This window comes from Trachemys scripta, chromosome 3 (assembly GCF_013100865.1).
Source record: "Trachemys scripta elegans isolate TJP31775 chromosome 3, CAS_Tse_1.0, whole genome shotgun sequence".
Lineage (NCBI taxonomy): Eukaryota > Metazoa > Chordata > Testudines > Emydidae > Trachemys > Trachemys scripta.
The window spans coordinates 93,086,227-93,094,397 of NC_048300.1; positions in this window are offsets into that span (position 1 = coordinate 93,086,227).

An 8,171-nucleotide genomic window follows, 5' to 3' on the forward strand; every position below is an offset into this window, starting at 1 on the left:
GGCTTCGGGCAGCCCCTGTGCCTCCGGACCCTGCGCCGCCGGAGCCCGGGCGGGGAAGTGCCGAAGAGTCGGGGAGGAGCAGAGCAGCCGCGGCTGGAGCCTCTGCTCCTCCCCTGACTCTTCGGCTCTGTTTAAGAGCCGAGCTGCCCCAGCACTACCGGCTTCGGGCAGCCCCCATGCCTCCGGACCCTGCGCCGCCGGAGCCCGGGAGGGGAAGTGCCCGGCCGGCGGCTGGGGTCTGGAGGCAAGGGGGCTGCCTGAAGCCCATAGCGCTCGGGCAGCTCGACTCTTAAACAGAGCCAAAGAGTAAGGGGAGGAGCAGAGCCGCCATTTTCCCGGACATGTTCGGCTTTTTGGCAATTCCCCCCGGACGGGGGTTTGAGTGCCGAAAAGCCGGACATGTCCGGGAAAAAGAGGACGTATGGTAACCCTAGTTAAGAGTACCAATTCACTTGTGCTGATAGGAAGCAAAAGAATGCCAAGAGGCATTGTAGTGGGGTCAAGCCACATCTGTTGGAATAGTTCAAAGTAATGTTACCGCTATTGTCTTCATGTATCTATAACTTATTGATTTGCATTGTGTATATATACCCCATATGCTTAATTAGCCCTAGATCAGCGATATGTGTTAGCATTAAGATGAGAATTTGCTTGATATATGAACCATATAGGATATATGGGGGGAGGGATAGCTCAGTGGTTTGAGCATTGGCCTGCTAAACCCAGGGGTGTGAGTTCAATCTTTGAGGGGGCCACTTAGGGATCTGGGGCAAAATCAGTACTTGGTCCTGCTAGTGAAGGCAGGGGGCTGGACTCAATGACCTTTCAAGGTCCCTTCCAGTTCTAGGAGATAGAATATCTTTATTTATTTATTAACTTCCTCAAAACTAAATTAATGTTAACATTTTTGCTTTAAATTATCTATTTCTATTGTAATGAGTAACTGGCAATTGTATTATATCATTGAAACCAAATTACTCGTTGTCTGCATGCATCCGATGAAGTGGGCTGTAGCCCATGAACGCTTTTGCTCAAATAAATTTGTTAGTCTCTAAGGTGCCACAAGTACTCCTGTTCTTTTTGCAAATTACTTATGTATGCATAGGAAGTAGAATGTTAATTTCAAAGCAAGTAGTCAATATGTTAACTTCAAAGCAACAATGGAAGCCCTGTCTGCATTAGCTACCCATCAGAGCCCATGCTGGGTGAAGGTGCCTGTCAGCTTGCCTTCCTGTGAACAAGATCTATAACAGGAGTCAGCAGCCTTTCAGAAGTGGTGTGCCGAGTCTTCATTTATTCACTCTAATTTAAGGTTTTGCGTGCCAGTGATACATTTTAACGTTTTTAGAAGGTCTCTTTCTATAAGTCTATAATATATAACTAAACTATTGTTGTATGTAAAGTAAATAAGGTTTTTAAAATATTTAAGAAGCTTTATTTAAAATTAAATTAAAATGCAGATTCCCCCGGACCGGTGGCCAGGACTCGGGCAGTGTGAGCGCCACTGAAAATCAGCTCACGTGCTGCCTTTGGCACACGTGCCATAGGTTGCCTACCCCTGATCTATAAAATCCTGGAGCTTTTGAGCAATTTTTATCTGATTCATCTCAGTGCTATCAGGGGGTATTCCAGATAACAGACAGAGGTTCCCCAAAGCCATTTTTGGGAAGCCCTGAGGAACTTATGAAGAGACTCTAAGATACTGGCAGACTACTACATCTCTGCCATCATTTGGACTATAAACCCTAATCCAACTGTAATGTATTTTATCTGCTTTAACCTCTCAATAACTCTCATTACTTTTCTTAGCTAATAAATCTTTAGTTTTATTTTACTAAAGGAATTAGCTACAGCATTGTTTTTGGTAAGATCCTGAGTGACCTGGGAGTAAGTGACCGATCCTTCAGAGTTGGAAGAACCTAATGTAGGTGATTTTGTTTTAATAATCTTTTATATCACAAAGTCCAGTTTATCTGGGTGGTAAAGAGAAGCTAGAGCGCATAAGTGGATTGTCTGTGACTCCATGGGAAAAGTAATATAGTGATCCAGGAGTACACTTTTGTTACATGCTTGGTGAAATCTAATGATAGATATACCACCAGTCTGGGGTGTTTGCTCTGGTTTCTAACAGTCTGATCTGAGTTTGGCACACTCAGCTGTGAGCCACTCCAGGCACCACGACAATAGGATTACACTATTTTTTGTACTCTACTACAAAAGATCAAAATATGAAATATGATCCAAAGGAAAATAGACTTGGGAGGACGAAGATGGGGGAAAAGATAAAACTGGTTACAGGATATCAGAAATTAAAAATATTAAAAAACAAAATTTCATGCATGGGGATGTGATGATAGCTGCATCTTCCTTCAAAATCTGTTCATATTTGTACTTTCTAAAATTAGAGACTACATAAACGATCATAGACATATCAGAGTTTTTCCAATGCTTTCAGTGAAACTGCATGGTTCAGTGGACAGAGCCTTGGCATAGGAGTCAAAAGACATGAGTTCTAGTCTGGCTCAGTGTGACAGTCTGTGCCACTATGTTCACTACTTTTACAAGACTATGATAAATTTTGTGCAAAGAGTGCCTTGTGAAATATCATTTGAAAACTCAATCTGCTGAACATTATTGTCCTGATAAAATATGTGTTATCAACATTACAGGTAAAGTTATAAAATTCTACTGTATCACATTGTTGTAACATGATCCAAGTTTAAGAAAAGATGGCCGAAACTAATTTCTCAGAAACAAAGGATACCCAGCCTGGTGTTAAAAGACCATCATCTGTTTAAGCGGCAACTCTCCAGCAGGGGGAAGGCATAAATAAGAAATTTACATTTCATCACAGGGACAGTGCAAACCTTACATCCACAAGAGACTGCTTGTCACCTGCACTCCAGCTGGGGGTAATCCTCAAAGAGGGGAGAGGGGTATAAGAATGAGAATGAGTGGCCTCCGAATCACCTCTCCCCTCCCACCCCCACATCTTTACTCATGGCAGCTACAATTCTGTAAAAACAAAGAAAGCACCATTGAACTGGGGGAGCGGTGTTCCGGGCTGGAAGGCTTTTCAGCCAGTATAGACAGCTGTGAGCATATGGTGAAACAAAATCTTTTTGCTTTTCAGTTCACTTAGCTTGTTAAATTAGGTATTAGCTTGTGCTTTTTTCCTTTTTATTTGCTTTATAATCAATTCTGACTTTTATGCATCATTACTTGTAATCACTTAAAAAATCTATCTTTCTGTAGTTAATAAACTTATCTTATTGTTTTATTTTAACCAATGAGTTTGAATTAAAGTATGTGGGAAACTCCATTTGAGATAACAAGGCCTGTGCATATCATTTTCCTTTAATGAGACGATGGACTTTCTATGAGTTTGTACTGTTCAAGAGGGGATTGAGCAATACAAAATGGACATCTCTGGGGGACAAAGCTGGGACTAGGAATTTGTGGGTGTCACCATTTATGTCAGGGGTGGCCAACCTGAGCCTGAGAAGGAGCCAGAATTTACCAATGTACATTTCCAAAAACCCACAGTAATATGTCAGCAGCCTCCCATCAGCCCCTCCACCCCCCACCCCCAGCACCTCCCGCCCACCGGCAGCCCCGCTGATCAGCACCTTCCCCCTTCCTCCCCGCACCTCCCGATCAGCTGTTTTGTGGCGTGCAGGAGGCTCGGGGGGATGGGGGGGGAGGAGCGAGGGCACGGCAGGCTCAGGGAAGGGGGTGGGAAGGGGTGGAGTGGGGGCAGGGCCTGTGGCAGAGCCAGGGGTTGAGCAGTGAGCACCTGCAGGCCCAGTGGAAAGTTAGAGCCTGTAGCTCCAGCCCCAGAGTCGATGCCTATACAAGGAGCCGCATATTGACTTCTGAAGAGCTGCATGTGGCTCCAGATCCACAGGTTGGCCACCCCGATTTATGTAATTCATGAGTCAGAGCATTCATGTAATTTAGCTGGGAGTGATTTTACATGCTAGGGACTGTGTATGAACTGGCCAGGAGTTCTGACAGCCAAGCAGTGTAAAAGGCACCCCCAGGCTAGAGAATTAGAGGGACACAGCTGTTCAACAGTCCAGATTGTACCCCGGAGCATGTTACACTCAGTCATTCATTTATTATGCAGGTCACTTTACTTTCTGTGCCCCAACTTCCTCATCCGTTAAACAGACAGTTATACTGATTCACCTGTGTGAAGTGCTAGAAGATCTGCAGGTTATGAGTGCTAAGAATTATTACTATACAGGAGTGTGAGAACAGCCATCAGAAAATTTGAGTCCTGAAAGTAGTAGAAGTTTTTAAAGTAAAAACACTTACAGCTTAAAGGGACTAAAAACATAAAGCTCAGTATGGTCAGCATCCTTTGGTGCTGCGGAAGCAAAAGAGGAAGAATATATATGTTGGTTCAAAAAGCATCAAGAAAGCTTATTCTACCATAACTGGAGTTTCTGCTGGTTTTCATTTTTGTACTCTATGTTAGAATAAAATTATTTTTGGGGTCACTCACTCTGCAACATTAAATGACTCATTTATGTTGTTAGTGAGATTAAGCATATTTCATTTGACAGTGATAAGATAGTCTAGATACCCCATTATCAGCAGAGAAAGCATATATGCCAAACCTGTCTTCACTTATAAAAGTATACTAAATGGAACTGGTACAGAATCGAAATTGAAGATGTAAATATATACAAAATTGATACTAGAGCTGGTGTTTTATTCCTTGCAAAAAAATTTAAGGAAAAATGAAACTTTGTCAAATTTTCAATTTTTTGAAATGTTTTAGTCAAAAAAACATCATGGTTTCAACGGTCATATATGTTAGGTTGTCAACAACTGAAAAAAATGTTTGGTTTACAGATTGTCATTGAATACTCACAAAATTTCAAAGAAAATGGAAATTCTCCCATGAAAATATTCATGCACTTATAAATGCATTTTTTTGGCAAAGTGTTTCTGACCAACTCTAATTAATAGATTTTTCTCTTCCTTTCCTCTACTACAGCAATTTTCATTCTTAATATAAAGGAACACAACCAAATTCAGTATGATTAGGCACTAGATGTGTTAGTCATATCTATCTGGCTATGCCAAAAGAAGGAAAACAAATTTGTATTTATTCAAAATATTTCACTTACATGTTTATTATTTATTTCCCACAAAAACCTCTTTTCAAATTTGTGTGGTTGTTTCAGAAGTCCATACTATCTAGAGGCAAAGCAAACTGATATTTGTGACCTCAAACAAATTTAGAACAAATGAAAAGGTTCACAGAAACATGTTTTAAAAGAAAGCCCCTTTCCTTATTTAGCTGTTTTAAAAAAATAACCCATGGATTTAAAAAGAGGAGGCTGGATCAAGGATATTAGGGAACTCACTGGAGAAGAATCCAACTTCTATCTCAAGCTACAAGAGGAAAAAGTTAGGTTTCACTAAGATCATCTGAGACAATTAGACTTCTAGGTCATTTTCACCAGAAATTGACTTTCAGCTCATGGAAGTCCATTGGTAAGCCTTTCTCACATCAAGAACACTTTGCTGAAGTCTAAAATAAACCTATAATCCCTTTTTTGAAATTTAGAAAGCAGCTTTCCATTTGGACAAGGTCCAAGCTCCTATTGTATGAACAATTAGTTTGGCTTTTGTTTTTATTATTTTTAATTATTACATAGTGGTGGGGGGATTGTGGGATTTGCATGACCTCTTTTAGACATGATTTGGACTTCTTGAAAAGCATGCCAACTTCCTTGTAAAAGGGAACTATAATTCTTATTAATAAAAAGAGAGAGTCCAAAACCTTTGTTCCTCTGATGGACCACTTTTGCTTGTTTAAGTTGATTGCCAGAAGTTTTGACAGGAAGTTACAAACAGATTAGAAAAGTTTTTTGCTGACTACTAAAAATTCAGACAGTGTGGATTTATTACAAATTGGAGTTCTACCAGCAATGTATATGGAGACTCGTTTATGGAAATACTTTTTCCAGAAACACAATAACATTAGACTTTATCTTTCAGATTATAACTTTTTTGGCCTCAACTATAACATGCCATTATTTACAGACTGACTCTCTGGCAATAAATTGAGTTTGGTCACACCCTTTCCCTTGAATAAAAGGGGCCACAGCAAATCCACCAGATGACTTGGTTTGCTTTTCAATGTGGTCACTCAGCTGCTAGCTGAGGCCTGGTCCACACCTAAAATTTAGGTCAACTTATCTATTTTGCTCAGAGGTGAAAAAAAAAAAATCTCACACAGAGACTTTATTAAGCTTACCTAAGCACCATCGTAGACACTGCTTGATTTGAGGGACTGGATTTACTACAGCAATAGAGAAAACCCTTCTGTTGCTGTAGTGTCTACACTATAGTTATGTAGCTGCAATGCTGTATCTGTGCCACTGTAGCATTTGTAGTGTAGACATACCCTTAGGGTGACATTCTCCTAATAAAATGATTTGGCTGGCATTTAAACCTGAAAACTTCTAAGCACTTAGTAAATATACAGCTGAAGTCAATAATGTCAAATGGGATCCATCGTGCAAGGACAAAACAGATACCTGAAACAGCAATTGAATAAATAAATAAATCTACCAGTAATACCTGTGCCCACTTAATAGTAGTTGCCACAAATCAATACACATTAAAAAAAGGAAAAAGTTTTAGTTTTCCCTGGAAAGAGGCCACAGATGTACTCTATCTCTTGGGGGTGAGCATTCTAAAGCTGTAAGACTTTCAGGGTATGTCTACACTGCATAGTAAACCCAGGTCCATGTGACCCACACTTTCAAACCCATTTTTTCCAAGCTCACCTTTGAGCATCCACACTGCAGTCCAGATACCTGTGCCAGCACATTCATACTGTGGTATGTACACGTGTCAGATACTATGGCTTCTGGGGGCATCTCCCAGGGTTCTTAGCACCCTTCCTAGCTGTAGCTGCTCTAAGGCTTGCTTCATGGTGTATTGTGGGAGCACCTCTCTGTCCATTTGAATTTGGCTAGGACATCTGGACTTCACTCTTGTGAAAAGTGCCAATATAAAATCACATGGCCATGAATAGTCAAGAGTTAGACATTAACACCAAAAACACAGTACTCCATAATCCCAGGCTGTCCTTTGTTTAGTCTTGAATGACCCATACCACTTCCTGAAGCAGCCAAGATTTTCTTTGGAACTTTCTCATTCACGCACTGACCAAGCCCAAACATGGTTAGTATATGAGATATGAGGAAATTACAGTCAAATTATATGGCTGCAGGATTCAAGCCACAGCTAGCCCTTTGGTTTTGTGCCAGCTGACAATGGGACACCATTTCTGCTGCTCTGGAAGAAGCTGTCCCAGTCGATCCCACTTGAAATTAGAAAATGTGACTCAGGCATAGGGATGTCTGAAGACTACACCGAAATGGTTTTTCAATCTTGAACATGAGAAGGGACTAAGGTGATATTCATCCTACCAAGAAGAAGTGCCCTTTAGTGTGGTGAAAGAGGAGACATGTTTCAGGGCATAAAACAACCTCTATTTACAGAGATTAAGCAGAAACATTCTCTCTCTGAGCATTATTTCTTTACTGTCTAATGCAGGGCTTCTTGAACCTTCCTCTGAAGTACCTGGTACTGGCCACTGCTAGAGCCAGGATGTTAGACAACAGGGACAAACTACTCTGATCCAATATGGTAATTCCTATGTTCCTTTGACTAAATGAACAAAATTACAGCCTTGAGTTTAGCACTCACCAAGCCAGGGTACCAATAACCTGAGTTCTCTCCTAACTCTCCTGAATACTCAAGTTTGCCCTGCTGTCCTCACAAAAATAAATGGCAAGGGAGAAGTGGAATCTGCCAAAATTCTGGTTTTATTCCAAAGGCCAAGGAAGGAGCTTCTCAGTGAGTAACTCTTCCTTCCACTGCACAGAAGTGACAAACAAGTCTATTTGGCCATAACACAGTGTTAGTGCACCTGGCGAATATAGTTCAAGATTCCCTTAGTGCTATTTAAAAAAAAAAGATGGGCTCAAACTGTCAAATCCAGTTCGTGAATACTCTTAATTCCTTGAGCAGTCAACTCACCCCTAACTGAAAGTGACCCACAGATTCACTCTACCCCCTGCGCACATCCATTGCCTGCATTTGGAAAGAGGGCATGGGAGAGGGGAACCGAGTGATAA